The sequence below is a fragment of the Oryctolagus cuniculus genome, chromosome 6 (genome assembly GCF_964237555.1).
Source record: "Oryctolagus cuniculus chromosome 6, mOryCun1.1, whole genome shotgun sequence".
NCBI classification, from domain to species: Eukaryota; Metazoa; Chordata; class Mammalia; order Lagomorpha; family Leporidae; genus Oryctolagus; species Oryctolagus cuniculus.
In genome coordinates, this window is record NC_091437.1 from 33,330,653 (window position 1) to 33,344,169 (window position 13,517).

Consider the following 13,517-nt stretch of genomic DNA (forward strand, 5'->3'; position numbering starts at 1 on the left):
TATGGCTCTCTCTTCCCAGGGTAGACTGCAAATTGTAGTTGTTTATTTAGCATTCATTCTACTCTTCTGTCTTCAAAATAAATCCTATTTTCCTTCAAGTTTTTATCCCACCCCTAATAAACATTAGCTCAGGGACCTGAAGGAAAGTTGACCCACCTCCAGCATCAGAGGTGGGCCTAATTCATCTAGGAACAGTCTCCATCGCCAAAGATTAGCAATAGAATAGGCATATCACTCCACGTGTTCAAACAAGACAGGAAAAGAAGTTGGAAACTAGCTGCCCATTGTCCACTCTCCCCACCCCACATGAACAAGGAAATGTCCCTAGCTGATGCTAGCAGACATTCCATGGGTCCATAGCTTTGGTTTGACATCATCCTATGATGAAAGGAGTCAACAGCTGGGGGGAAATTTGGGCTTTCAGTGAACACTGGGGAGCTCATGGACAAACCATCCCCAAATATAACACTATTCTCATTGTCCAATATCAACAAACCCATTCTGTGGTTTAAGTTAACTTAAATTGAATTCCATTGCTTATAAACTAAAGAATTTTAACTGATAAAAAAGCTAACCGTCTAGAATTGGCTTCCCTAGAGCTAAGACCAACGTCTCTGTTGGAACTAGACTGCAACTTTCTCTAAGACAAGACTGACTGAATCTGATATTTCTTCTTGTCTCTAGAACCCTAAAGAGATTTAAATGCTGGATCCTTCATGAGATTCAGATAAAATAACAAATAAATAAGTGCTCTGACAGTTGAAATTACAGTTCAAATAAAATAATAAAGGAAATAAGACACTGGTTAGCATTTTTTGAGCACTTAATATGTGTCATATATTGTTCTTCATGTAATCGCTTTGAGTAATTTCATGTATTAGCTTATTTAATCCTTACTGCAATAACCAGGTATTATTATCCACAGCTTACAACTAAAGAAGCCAAGGCACAACTTGTTTAGGTATGTTTTCTTGGGTGTGTGTCATTGCATAGCAGGTTAAGCTGCCCCTTATGACCCTAGCATCCTACATAGAAGTGTCAGTGTGAGTCCAAGCTGCTCTGTTTCCAACCCAATGCATCCTGGGAAACAGCAAATGATGGCTCAAGTGTATGAGTCCCTGCTATCCATGTGGCAGTCTCAGATGGAGTCCAGGCTCCTGGCTTTATGCAGACTCAGCCCTGGCTGTTTCAGCATTTGGGGAGTGAATCAGCAGTAGATGAAAATAAATAACATAAGCCCCCCAAAATTTTGCTTACTTAAGATGAAAATTTTCTGGCCCAGAGTTGTGGCATAGCAGGTTAAACTGTTACCTGTGATACTGCATTCCATATGGGCACTGGTTCTTGTCCCAGCTATTTCATTTCCAATCCAACTCTCTTCTAATATGCCTGAGACAGCAGCAGAGGATGGCCCAAGTGCCTGGGCCCCTGCACCCATGTGGAAGACCTAGAAGAAGCTCCTGGCTCCTGGCTTTGCCCCATCCCAGTCCTAGTACCAGCCATTTGGGGAGTCAACCAGGAGATGGAAGATTCTCTCTCTCTCTCTCTCTCTCTCTCTCTCCCTCCCTCCCTCTCTCTCTCTAACTCTGCCTTCCAAATAAATAAGTAAATCTAAAAATGAAAATTCTAGGTAGTCAAATAACTACTGACAATTAAATTCAAAATTTTAAAGTATTGTACATTAACCAACAGGGTTTATCTGAGCCAGCTCATAACAGGACTGTGTTTCACCTTCTAAACAGAATGAGAGGCAGAAATAGAAATTTGCTTTGTTTTTATTTTTCTTTGTTGATTTGGATTCCTGAAAGTCTGTTTCTTCATTTTACTGCAGTCTAAAGGTTACTATCGGAGCATCTGATAACATGCTTTTATCTGTCCAATCTGTTACCTGCACTGTCTTACTAAAATGCGTCTACTTATTAACTTAAACATATCATACCACATGTCTTTGAGTAAAAACCCCCAATATTCAAATCAGTATTAGGATTCTTCAGAGAAAGAGAACCAATGGAATGTATGAGTATATAGATATATAAGGAGGATTTTATTATGGGAATCGGCTTGTATGGTAACAGAGGTTTAGAAGCCCCACAGTGTAAAGAACCAGGGAAGCTAGTCATGTAATTCAGTTCAAGCTCAAAGGTCAGAAGCCAGGAGAGTTTAGCAAGGCTAAAGACCTAGGAACTCAGGCAGCCACTGGTCTAAGTCCTGGAGGCTGAAGGCCCAAGAATCCAACGTTCTGATGTCCAGGGGCAGCAGAATACAGACGTCCCCACGCCAGAAGAGAGATGAATTCGCTCTTTCTCAGCCTTTTTGTTGTAGCTGAGCCCTCAAGGGTTTGGCTGATGTATCAGTGAGGAAAGAACCCCTTTACAAGGGCCACTGATTCAGATTCTAATCTCTTCTAGAAAACCCTCCGGAAATAACATTTCACCAGTTATCTGGTAACTTAGTCCAATCAAGTTGACACATGAAATCAATCTGTGTAGTATTTGCTGTCGTTTCATTCAGTAAATATTTTTGGGCAGACAATTTTCTAGATGCTGAAGAAATATCAATGAATAATGCAAATACTACTGATGCCCTCAAGCAGTTTACCTTCTAGTGAGGGAAACATACCGAACAAATTGTCAAACAAGTAAATGAACAATTATGTTTTCCCTTGACAGAAAGGTAAAGTGTGCTGAGAGATAAGAAGAGGGGTATCTAAAATAATTTTGATGTTTTCCAAGGAAGCTTTTCTAAGAAAGAGACAGGAAACATAGGCTTTAAAGAAACAGCTGATGATGTCTTGTGTTTTTTTTTTTTTTTTTTTTTTTTTTCTCATCTAGCATCCATTCACAGTCTTCCTGCATTCTCAATCCGTAGGCTTTCCAGACATTTCTACCACTCCTGGCTGCTGGGTGGAACTAAGGTCTAGGCTGTGTCTATCAACATAGTCTATCTTCCCAGTCACAGTGATGCATTCAGCTGGTTCAAGGATGAGCATATGACCTCTGTTAGGCCAATCATAGTAAAAAGACTCCACATAGCAGCTTGGCTTAAGCTACTAGTGAACCAGAGTGTCTTATCCACCACAATGAGTATTGTGAAGATACAACCTTGAAGCTAAGAGAAGGATGACATAACAGAGGCAGCTAAGTCAAGAAATTAATTCTCTTGAGGCTGGCACTGTGGTGTGCTGGGTAAAGCTGCCACCTGCAAGGCTAGCATCCCATATGGACTCCAGTTCCAGTCCAGCTGTTCCACTTCTGAGCCAGCTACCTTCTGACATGGGAAAAGTGGAAGAAGATGGTCCAAGTGTTTTAGACCCTGCCACCCACAAGAAGCTCCTGTCTACTGGCTTCAACCTGGCCTAGCCTTCTGGGAAGTGAACCAGCAAACAGAAGATCTCTCTTTCTCTCTCTCTCTCTCCTCTCTCTCTCACTCTCTCTCTCTCTCCTTCTCTCTCTGTAACTCTGATTTTCAAATAAATAAATAAACCTTTAAAAAAGAAAGAAATGAATTATCTTGACATCATTTGAGCCCAGATTCAAGTTGAGCATGACCATATCCACCTGTGAGCTGGTCAGCTCTATGAGTCATATCTTATTTCTTTTTGGCTAAAGCAAAAATGATAATGGCTAACATAATTGTTTCTTTTTCTACAAAGTCTTCTCCTCTGGACACATGATAGAACTGTACTTCCTCACTCCTTAAAGTTAGACATAGGATTTGTAATCTGCTAAATGCCTGTCATTTCTGGACAGAAACTTTAAAGAGCCAGTGCTCACTCCACCATGCTTTCTATGCCGGCCATGGCAAGCAAGTGTAGTCTGAATGGTGGCAACTCTGTTAACCTGAAGTTCTAACTGAGCATAACAGGGAGCACAACTCCAATCAAGATGAAGAAATGAAAGCACTGACATTTTGGAGTTCTTTACTACAGTATCGCCTAACTCATCCTGACTTACATTCACTAGTTTGAATTTTTTTTTCTATCTTTTACAACAGAAAGTTTCCTAACCAATATAATGAATATAAGAAAATGGTTAACCTTTCTCTCTCTCTCTCTCTCACTATCCACTCTGCCTGTCAAAAAAAAAAAAAAAAGAAAGAAAGAAAGAAAGAAAATGGTTAAAATAAAAGATAAAGCATTCCAGTGAATAGCCTGTGTGAAGGGATTTAACTGAATTGGAGGGGGCAACTCAACTGGATGTTAGAATCGGGAAGACCTATTTTGAAGCCCTTGTGATAGTTCAGGCAGGAGGTGTTATTGATGGACTATGGTGATGGTAGGGAAAATGGAGAAGGATGCAGGCACTTAAAACATATTTTGGAAGTAGAAAGTGGGCACTGCTTTCTCATTTTGACTCTATGTTTACAAGACCAAGGAACACCATAGAAAAGGAATAAGCTGAGAATCAGGAGAAGCCAATTGTGGGGTTAAGTCGATTAAGAAGCAGGGTGTAATCTTGCCTTCTCAGACCTCTACATCTTTGTCCCCACAAAAGGAAGAATGGATTAGAATGTCTTTACTTTTCCCTCTGCAAACTAACAGTCTGTGAATGATTGTTGGAAGGAACATGAAAAGAGTTTCATAGGATAAGTGTCTCTGACCCAATTAAGGAAATATAGAATAAAAACCTGTAAGACTTGGCATAGTCTAGTCTTTTTTGTGAATGATGAGAGTAAATACATTCAGTGACATAACCAGAACCAAGTTTTAATTATGATTTCGTGATGACAGTTTCTTTAACAGAAAAATGGCCAAGATGGTATATGTGCTATATTGTCACGATGACTCAGCGTAAGTTGGATTGCAATGCAGAAAAGGTGCCTCATCAACATTTGATGAGATGAAACTCACCAGCTCTTAATTATAACTCTTCTTCACTCTAGTAGACTTTCCCAAAACATGTAGTTGAGATACTACAACTCACTTCAGAGACAAACACAAGTGAGGGGTTTTCAAAAAGTTCATGGAAAATGCTCATCACAGGGTTGGCACTATGGTGTAGTGGGTAAAGCTGCTCCCTGTGACGTCGGCATTCCCGGTGGATGCCGGTTTGGGTCCCAGCTGCTCCGCTTCTGATGAGCTCCCTGCTAATGCACCTGGGAAAGCAGCACAGGATAGCCCATATCCTTGGGCCCCTGCTCCGATGTGGGAGACCCAGAAACTCCTGGCTCCTGGCTTAGGCTTGGCCCAGCCCTGGCCGATGAGGCCACTTTGAGAGTAAACCAGCAGATGGAAGATTTGTCTCTCTCTATTTCTCCCCCTCTTTCTCTAATTCCACCTTTCAAATAAATAAAATACATCTTTAAAAAAAATGTGTATCATGAAAATACTATGCACAGATTTTTTTAAAAAGTTTAGACCACAATAACCTTATCTTTAGATTCTGTTTTTCCATGAATTTCTGAAGTACTGTCATATTTTTAGTAGTTTCCCCCCCTGATTTGATGTTTTAATTAGGGGAAAGCCAGACACTTAGTTTCTAGTCCAAATCTTGTCCTTTACTCACTTTGGCCCAACTGATGAGTTTGGAGGGAAATCTAAGTAGCACCGTCCTTCCCTCCATTTTTGAAAATGTCTCTTTCAGAGGAGGCGACATCTGCAGTGCTCTTGGCCAGGAGGTAAATGGGACCATACACGTGAAAGGCTTGGCCGTGGAAATGCTTGTTGAACCCTGGCTTCCATTCTTGGGGAGTCCATCATTGCTCAACACCTAAGCTACATCCTCCGATGCAACTGTTGTTAGTAATGAAGATGACATCTTGAGCTCCACCTTCCCAATTCTTGTCTTCCAGGTGTCACTAAACATGTGTGAAGGACACTGATATTTATTGAGTATTTTCAAATTCCAGTATTTATATATTCACCTTAATACATACTATATTGTCAATTAACTAAACTATGATTTCAGATACTATTGCTTAATAGGAAACTTACTGCTTTTAGAAGACCAATTTAATGTTAAGTAAATATATTAAGAAAATAATATAGGCAGCATAAAATTATGAATTTGGAAAATACAGCAAAAAATAAATACAACATGCATGGCCAAAGTTTGGAAATTGCTATACCAAAGAGAATTGAATATAATGTATGTCTTGGCTGCAACCAGGAGTTTCATGATACCCAAGAGACTGTCAATTCAGGGGAAAAGTTTGTAGTTGATGAAGCCTTATATAACACAAGAGAAGTATGAGATAGCAATATAGTGACTTAAATTGGAAATAACGGTGTGAAATAATCATCTGTAAAAGTGTTTTCCAGCTCTGAGTGGTCCCAGCAGAGCATCCATAGTACCCTATCTCACAGCACATCTCACGTGCACCACCACAGAGCCTAATGCCTGGTCTGTTAAATTAATGCCTAATAAAAGGAAACGGAACCTCTTGGAGAACTAATTTCATTACTCAGGACAGAAAAATTGAAAACTCTTCTCCAACATCTTATTGTTGTCAAATGACAAGGTTTTCAAGGATGTCAGGAGTAGTATGTAAGGCTAAGGGAAACAACATAACCACCACCCCACACACACACACACACACTGGCTATATGGTGGCAATTTTTTTAATAGAAATAGTATTGTAAAAAATAAAGCATAAATAAAACAAACCAAATGCATACTCAGGTCAAAAAGTAGAATTTTGTCATCCCCCCGTATGCTCCTTCCATGAACAATCACATCCCATCTTTTTCTGCATAGCTTCACTCGGAGTAATGAATTCTTCATATTTTTTATAGTTTTGTCACCCAAATGTGCATTTTTATAGTTTTATCACACAAAAAAATAAATGATTATCTCCTGATGAAAAAAACTGATGGCCAGCCCCGCGGCTCACTAGGCTAATCCTCTGCCTGCGGCGCCAGCACCCTGGGTTCTAGTCCTGGTTGGGGCACTGGATTCTGTCCCAGTCGCTCCTTTTCCAGTCCAGCTGTCTGCTGTGGTCTGGGAAGGCAGTGGAGGATGGCCCAGGTCCTTGGGCCCTGCACATGCATGAGAGACCAGGAGGAAGCACCTGGCTCCTGGCTTCGGATCGGCACAGAGCGCTGGCCGTAGTGGCCATTTGTGGGGGTGAACCAACGGAAGGAAGATCCTTCTCTCTCTCTTTATCTAACTCTGCCTGTCAAAAAAAATTGATTATTATCTCCTAATTAAAATCACAATTCATTTCTTTACTTTCATTTTATTTGAAAGGTTAGAGAGAGACAGAGATCTTTCATCTGCCAGTTCACTCACCAAATGCCCATGAATAGCCTGGGATGGGGCCAGGCCAAAGTCAGGAGCCTAGAACTCCATACAGGCCTCCCCATGTGAGTGGCATGGACTCAAATATTTGAACTGTCATCTACTACCTTCCAGAGGGAATATTAGCAGGAAGCTGGATTAGAATGAGGAGAGCCAGGACTTCAGCAGGCACTATGAACTGATGTGGGCATCTCAAGCAGTGACTTAATCACTGTGCCAAACCCTCACCCTGAAGTTACAGATTCAGCATCAAAATCACTATCATTATCAACATCATTACCTCCATCTCCATCACCACGATGGCTTATAAGGAAAGAGGAGTCTTGTGAAAGTCCATGAATTCAAAATCACTCAAAATATAAAAGTTAATACAGGGGCCAGTGCTGTGGCATAATGGGTTAAGCTGCTGTCTGCAAAGCCAGCGTCCCATACAGGTGCTGATTTGAGTCCTAGTTGCTCCACTTTTGATCCAGCTTCCTGCTAATGTGCCTGGTAAAGCAGTGGAAGACATCCCAAGTGCCTGGGTCCCTGTACCCAAGTGGGAGATCTGGAAGAAGCTCTTGGCGCTTGGCTTTGGCCTGGCTCAGCTCCAGCCATTGCAACCATTTGGGGAGTGAATCAGCAGATGGAAGATCTCTCTCTCTCTCTCTCTCTCTGTGTGTGTGTGTGTGTGTGTGTGTGTGTTTGTCTTTCTCTGTAACTCTGCCTTTCAAATAAATAAAAATAAAATAAATTTTAAAAGATGATAATTTTATGGGAAAAAAGTTAGCATGAAGTCTTCTTCAAAGGTCATTGTAATAGAAAAAGAGACTATAGACATGTTTACTTTGTACTGATTTTAATCATTAGGGAGGTTTGATATTCCATCTCATAACTTTGTGTGTTTATAAGGCACAGTCATATGCCTTTCTTTGTTTAAGGAAAATAAACATTGGAATCTGTAAGCCAATGGTCTCAGAAAAAGTAGTTACCAAGAACAGGAACAGCTCTTAGATTTGAGTGGCACCCACAGCAATCAACCAGAAATAAGGTTTTAAAGTGTTTACCCAAGTAATGAATTAATAGATGACCTACAAAGAAACACTAACTATACAGATTCAATCCTTCAACTCCTAGGAGATTAAATCTCAGTGCTAATAAGGGAGATGTCAGTTTTTAATGCTAATAAACCAAATCAATATTTGATTGTGACAGGATAATCGGTTATATAACTATGGCCAAGGGATAATTAAAATAATTTTTCAAGGGTAGATACTTGCAAAATTAAACCCTAGGCATAAGATAAGGCCTAAAGAGACTCACTGACATGACAGATAGGATTTAACTACAAGAAAGCTTACTATAAAAAGGTGGTTTGGGTTAGAATCACCTTGGGAGAAGCAAACAAGTCTAAGAATTAATCAGTCAATAAACCAGGTCCTGAAATCTAGGCTGTTCTGATAAGATAATCTTTTCTTTGGGTCTGCTAACAATTTTGTGACTCCAGAAAGGAAAAATAATAGTGCCACTGAAACCCAGCGGGCACATCAGAACAAGCCTAGAAAAACAAGCACAGAAGTAAGAAAAGCATCAAACCCATGATACTGATGCTTTAGAGTTTATTTAAGTGAAACCATAGCAGTACATTCTGAAATCTTTGCATGTCTGTGAATAAAGGTTTGGAAATGTTTTTAAAGAGTAACTCGTCTAAATGTATAATTGCCATTAGTTTAAATTATTTTTAAATTATGTGCTTACTAAATTTATAGAGACCCAAGAAAAATTGCTTTTCAGTTTTTGGTGTTAGATTCATGAACTCAATAAATTGAGTATTAAAAAAAGAACAAATGGTTGCGAGTATTCTTTTCCTGGAAAAAAAAAATCCTTCGGACACAAAAATCTCAGCCAAAAAGGACCTAGACAGGAGATGGCCTTACTTTGTATGAGTTATTTATATCTCTGTAACAAATCATCTGAAAATTTACTGACTCAAAACAATACTTATTATCCCACAGGCTAAGGATCTGATAATGGCTTTGCTGAGTGGTTTTGGCTCCAGGTCTCACACAGGCTACAGTGAAAGTATCAACAAAGGGGCATCTCACAGCTCAACTGGGGAAAGAGCACTTCACAAGTTCATTCATGTGGTCATCGGCAGGATTCAGCTCTCAGCAGATTTCTGGCTAATGGCCTCGGTTCCTTGCTGGCTGTTAACCAGAGGCCACCCTCTGCTCCTTATCATGTGGACCTCTCTGTAAGGAAGCTCACTGCATGCAGCTGGCTTTATCAGGTGAGCAAGAAAGCCTTTGTAACCAAATCTGGAACCCAGAATCCCGTAATTTTGCCAAATCCTGTCATTGGAAATCAATCTCTGGGTCCAGTCCACCCTCAAGGGCAAGATGTTATACAAGGGCAGGAATACCAAAAGGTGGGGATTGTTGGAATCATTTTAGATGCTGATGCTGTCCACCTGTGAACTCTTCCAAGGGACCGACCATAAAACAACAATGCCCTGTGTGTGCAACCAGAGGCCATTTTTTTGAAAACTACAAGTCACCAACATGTACTGAACATCTATGTGCCAGGCACTGTGGTGGGCGCTGGGAATACAGCGATGGGTGAGGCAGAGCTCCTGTTCACAAGGAGGAGCCCATAGCTGAATGAAGCAGACCAACAACAAAGGAAAGTCAACCACCTTCTACATTCTTTCTCTCCATTGATACTTATCATTTTCTTTTGCAATTAATCATTTGAATCTCTGGTTCCCTATGAGATTATGATGTCTTTGGGAGAAAATATGATGTCTCTTTCATCTTCATGGTTTCTTATGTCTTGACATACATGGACAGCCTTCAAAAACATTCACATTTTGAACCTAGAAAAGCAGGCATGATCAACTATCACCCACTTACACATTAGTGTGGATTAAGAGCCCCATTCTTCTGAGAAATAATCATTAATAAGGGAGGAAGAGCTTGGGAGCTGTAGAGAAGTGAGGCTAAAGGTCCCACACAGAAGGAATGCACAGCACTAAAGGAGATGAATGTCAGCTCCACGGTTATCAAGGTCTGAGTGAACTTCTGCTCTCTCCTGCCTGCTTCCTGTCTCTCAAGCATGGAGGAAGTTCCCCATGTTCTGCTTCCAGGTCTTTCCTTCTCTGAATTTTACATGTCTTTAACACAGGCAGTGATTATATGCCACAGTTTTGACAATGACATAACTCCATTTCTCTCTCGCATAATTGCGTGAATGTGAACTGTCTATAATTACTGCGTTTAATTAGAAAATGAGGAGATGCAGCTAATGAGAACAGGTGATAAAAACAACCACGAGCATTTCTTTCAAATTTACCTTGAGCATAAAATTCACTCCAATTAAGCTCCAGTGAACCACAGAAATTTTTATATAAATGTCACCAGCACCCATCTAAATGAATGTGTTCCCAGAGGGATTCATATTTGTGCAAGATTTAGAATAAGAAGATAGATCTTTCCTGTGAACTTAAGCTTACTTGATGTCTTTGGCTAGTTTAATTTGTAAAGGCAAATTATAGGTCACAAAGTTAATGCTTAATGCAGTTTTCAAAAACGTTTAAATGTGAAACTCTCTCTTCAACAAGCATCTTATTTGAAAGCCAAAATAAAAATAAAGGGATAAAAAGGCAGAATTGCTCTAGGTGCAGAGGGTTAAGGCCCATGGACTCTGCCCTCCTCGCCCTCGATAGGCAGGGAGGGAGAGCATAGCGCCTTTTCAAATGATTGTCTTCCAAGAAAGGTGAGGTCTGGGAAAGGAAGCTTCCTTGACTCTGCAGGGCTTTGTGAGTGAGGAGGAGATACACCTGGAGGCTGAGCCACGTGCAGGTGAGTCATTCTGCTAACAGAGGTACAGGTATAGGGACAAACTGGGATGGGAAGCTAAAGAAAGAAGGAACCAGCAGGATGGCTGTAAGTGGCTAGCGCAGTCAGCAAAAGAGGGCTTGCTCGTTATGTTGTCTCATTACTGTGATGCAACATCAGCGCCCTAAGCATAGCTCCCATTGTCAGCACAGTTCCTGATGGCCACAGGGCCTGCTAGGGCAAGATGTTTCTGAGCAGTCCAGAGAAGGCCTATGTGTTTAATCCGGGTGTGTGTGGCATGGAAAGACACAGCATATCTTTGACTAAGAAATGACCAATAATCTCCATTAACTGAACTTTGGTAGGACAATTCAAGGAGTTTATAAACACAAAGTGCTTAGAAGAGTGTCTTGCACACAGTACAACTGTTCTGTGCTTGTTATGTGAAAACAACAAATATGTTCTGTAACACAGACCCCAAATGGGCCCAGCTAACCCGGCCAAGCAGAGGAAATGAAAGTCAATGGGAAAAGCAGCAATAGGTAGCCAGAGTGTTCTCCCCAAACTGCAAGGTCAAATTCATTTATTATGCTGAGGAGAGGTTCAAGACTGTAACCCCATTAATGATAAATACTAAGCCTTTTGCCATCTTTGTATTCTGAAGACCTTGCACAAATGCCTAGCACATAATAGAAACCAAATAAAATTTTTTTCAATTAAGAATTGATGGATAAACATTATATTTTAAAGACATGCATTCACTTAAAATGGTTTGAACTTCCAAATCATTTAGTATTATTTTAATTAGAGTATCACTACGATGGTATTTTTTAACTTTCACATTTGTTTCTGGCTCTCAAGGGGCTCTTACAGTCCGATGAGCTGGCTAAGCTTGCCCTAAACTTACTCCTAAGCCTTCCCCCATCCACTTGAAAATATTTAAATATTTGCAGTTCACAAATCAGGAAGATATTTTAGTGCAAACTTATCTCCACGACTAGGCAAAGACCTCACATATGCTTTGCATGCAGCAGGTCATAGCAATGTTAAATCACAACTCCTGAAATGAAAGTATCTCTGAGTCAACAAGTATATTGAGCTATCGCAAATGATGATCGGAAAGAGAGGAGGCCCAGCGGCAAGTTTCTGCAGCAAGGCTAGAGAGCAATTGAAAACATGTCCACTGGACCCAGAGCTAAGAGCACATCTATGAATTTTGGAAAATGAAAGCTCAAGTTATTTACAATGAGCCCTCACTGGCTATAGATAACAGGCGTGGATAAGGCGCAGAGGGCTAAGTTTGGGAGCAGGAGGACAGTCCATAGGGAGAAGCACTTCTTGCTTTGGATTGGTTGGGTTTAATGATCTGGGCAATTTATATGCAAACAGGTCACAGAGGCCCTGGAGTCACCAGGACAGGATTTAAGTCAAAGTTTCCACATACAATCAGAAATCTGAAATAAACTTCTTGATGGTTTCACCTGTAGCTATTAATGGATTAACTTCTTTTTATCTCTTCCCCCTCCACCCTTTGGCCTTTGTAATTAGATTTAGGACACCTCAGCTTTTTTTTTTATATCAGCAATATTTCTAAGTACAAAGGACAATAGGCAAACCCTATGGTTTTACCTTCAATATATGCCTAAAGGCTTTTTACCATAATGGCCCAAGCCACCATTTAGCTGTCACCAGGACGGCTCCCTGGTCTCCACACTGGACTCCCACTTGCATCCTTGCCCCACTGACTTCTCTCAGCACAGGAGCCAAAGTGGCCTGTTAACACATGAATCAGATCATGACCTTCTTCTGCTCTAAGCGTTTATATCAGTCAGCGTCCAAGCAGCAAAATGGGAGCCACTCTAGATACTTCGAGCAGAGAAAATATGTTACAGGGAAGTGATTACAAAGATTAGTAACTGCAGGAAGCCAATAGCATCACTAGGCTGGAGGAACAAAGGAAAAGTGGTGCTGCTCTGAACCTGCAATCAGAGCTACTGAAGTGGTTCCTGTTGGCACCAGCTGCAGGAGCCAGCATTGCCATCTGCTGCTGCTGCTGCTGCTACTGCAGCTGTCCTGGGGAAGACGCTGCCAGGAGCCTGCTTCCAGAATAGGAAGGAGGAGCCTTCCTCCCATCCTGCCAACTCCTGCAGTACCTCCCCTTGTCAGAACCTACTAGAGAGCCAGCAGGAAAGGGAGTCTGGGAAGTGTAGTTTGCGGATCTCTGCCCAGCAGTAAGGGGGGCGCCTAGGAGGAGAGTGTGTGCAGTTGACAGAAAAGAGGCCCCATCCACAGCAGGTCCTAACTGACAGCAAAGCCCAAATTCTTAATCATGGCTTCCAAGGAAAGGCATCCCCCTCACCTGACACACACACACACACACACACACTCACACACGCCTTCGCCTGTGACTTCATTCTCCCTACTTGTCCACTTACTCACTCATCTGCCAGTATTGCCCTGCAGG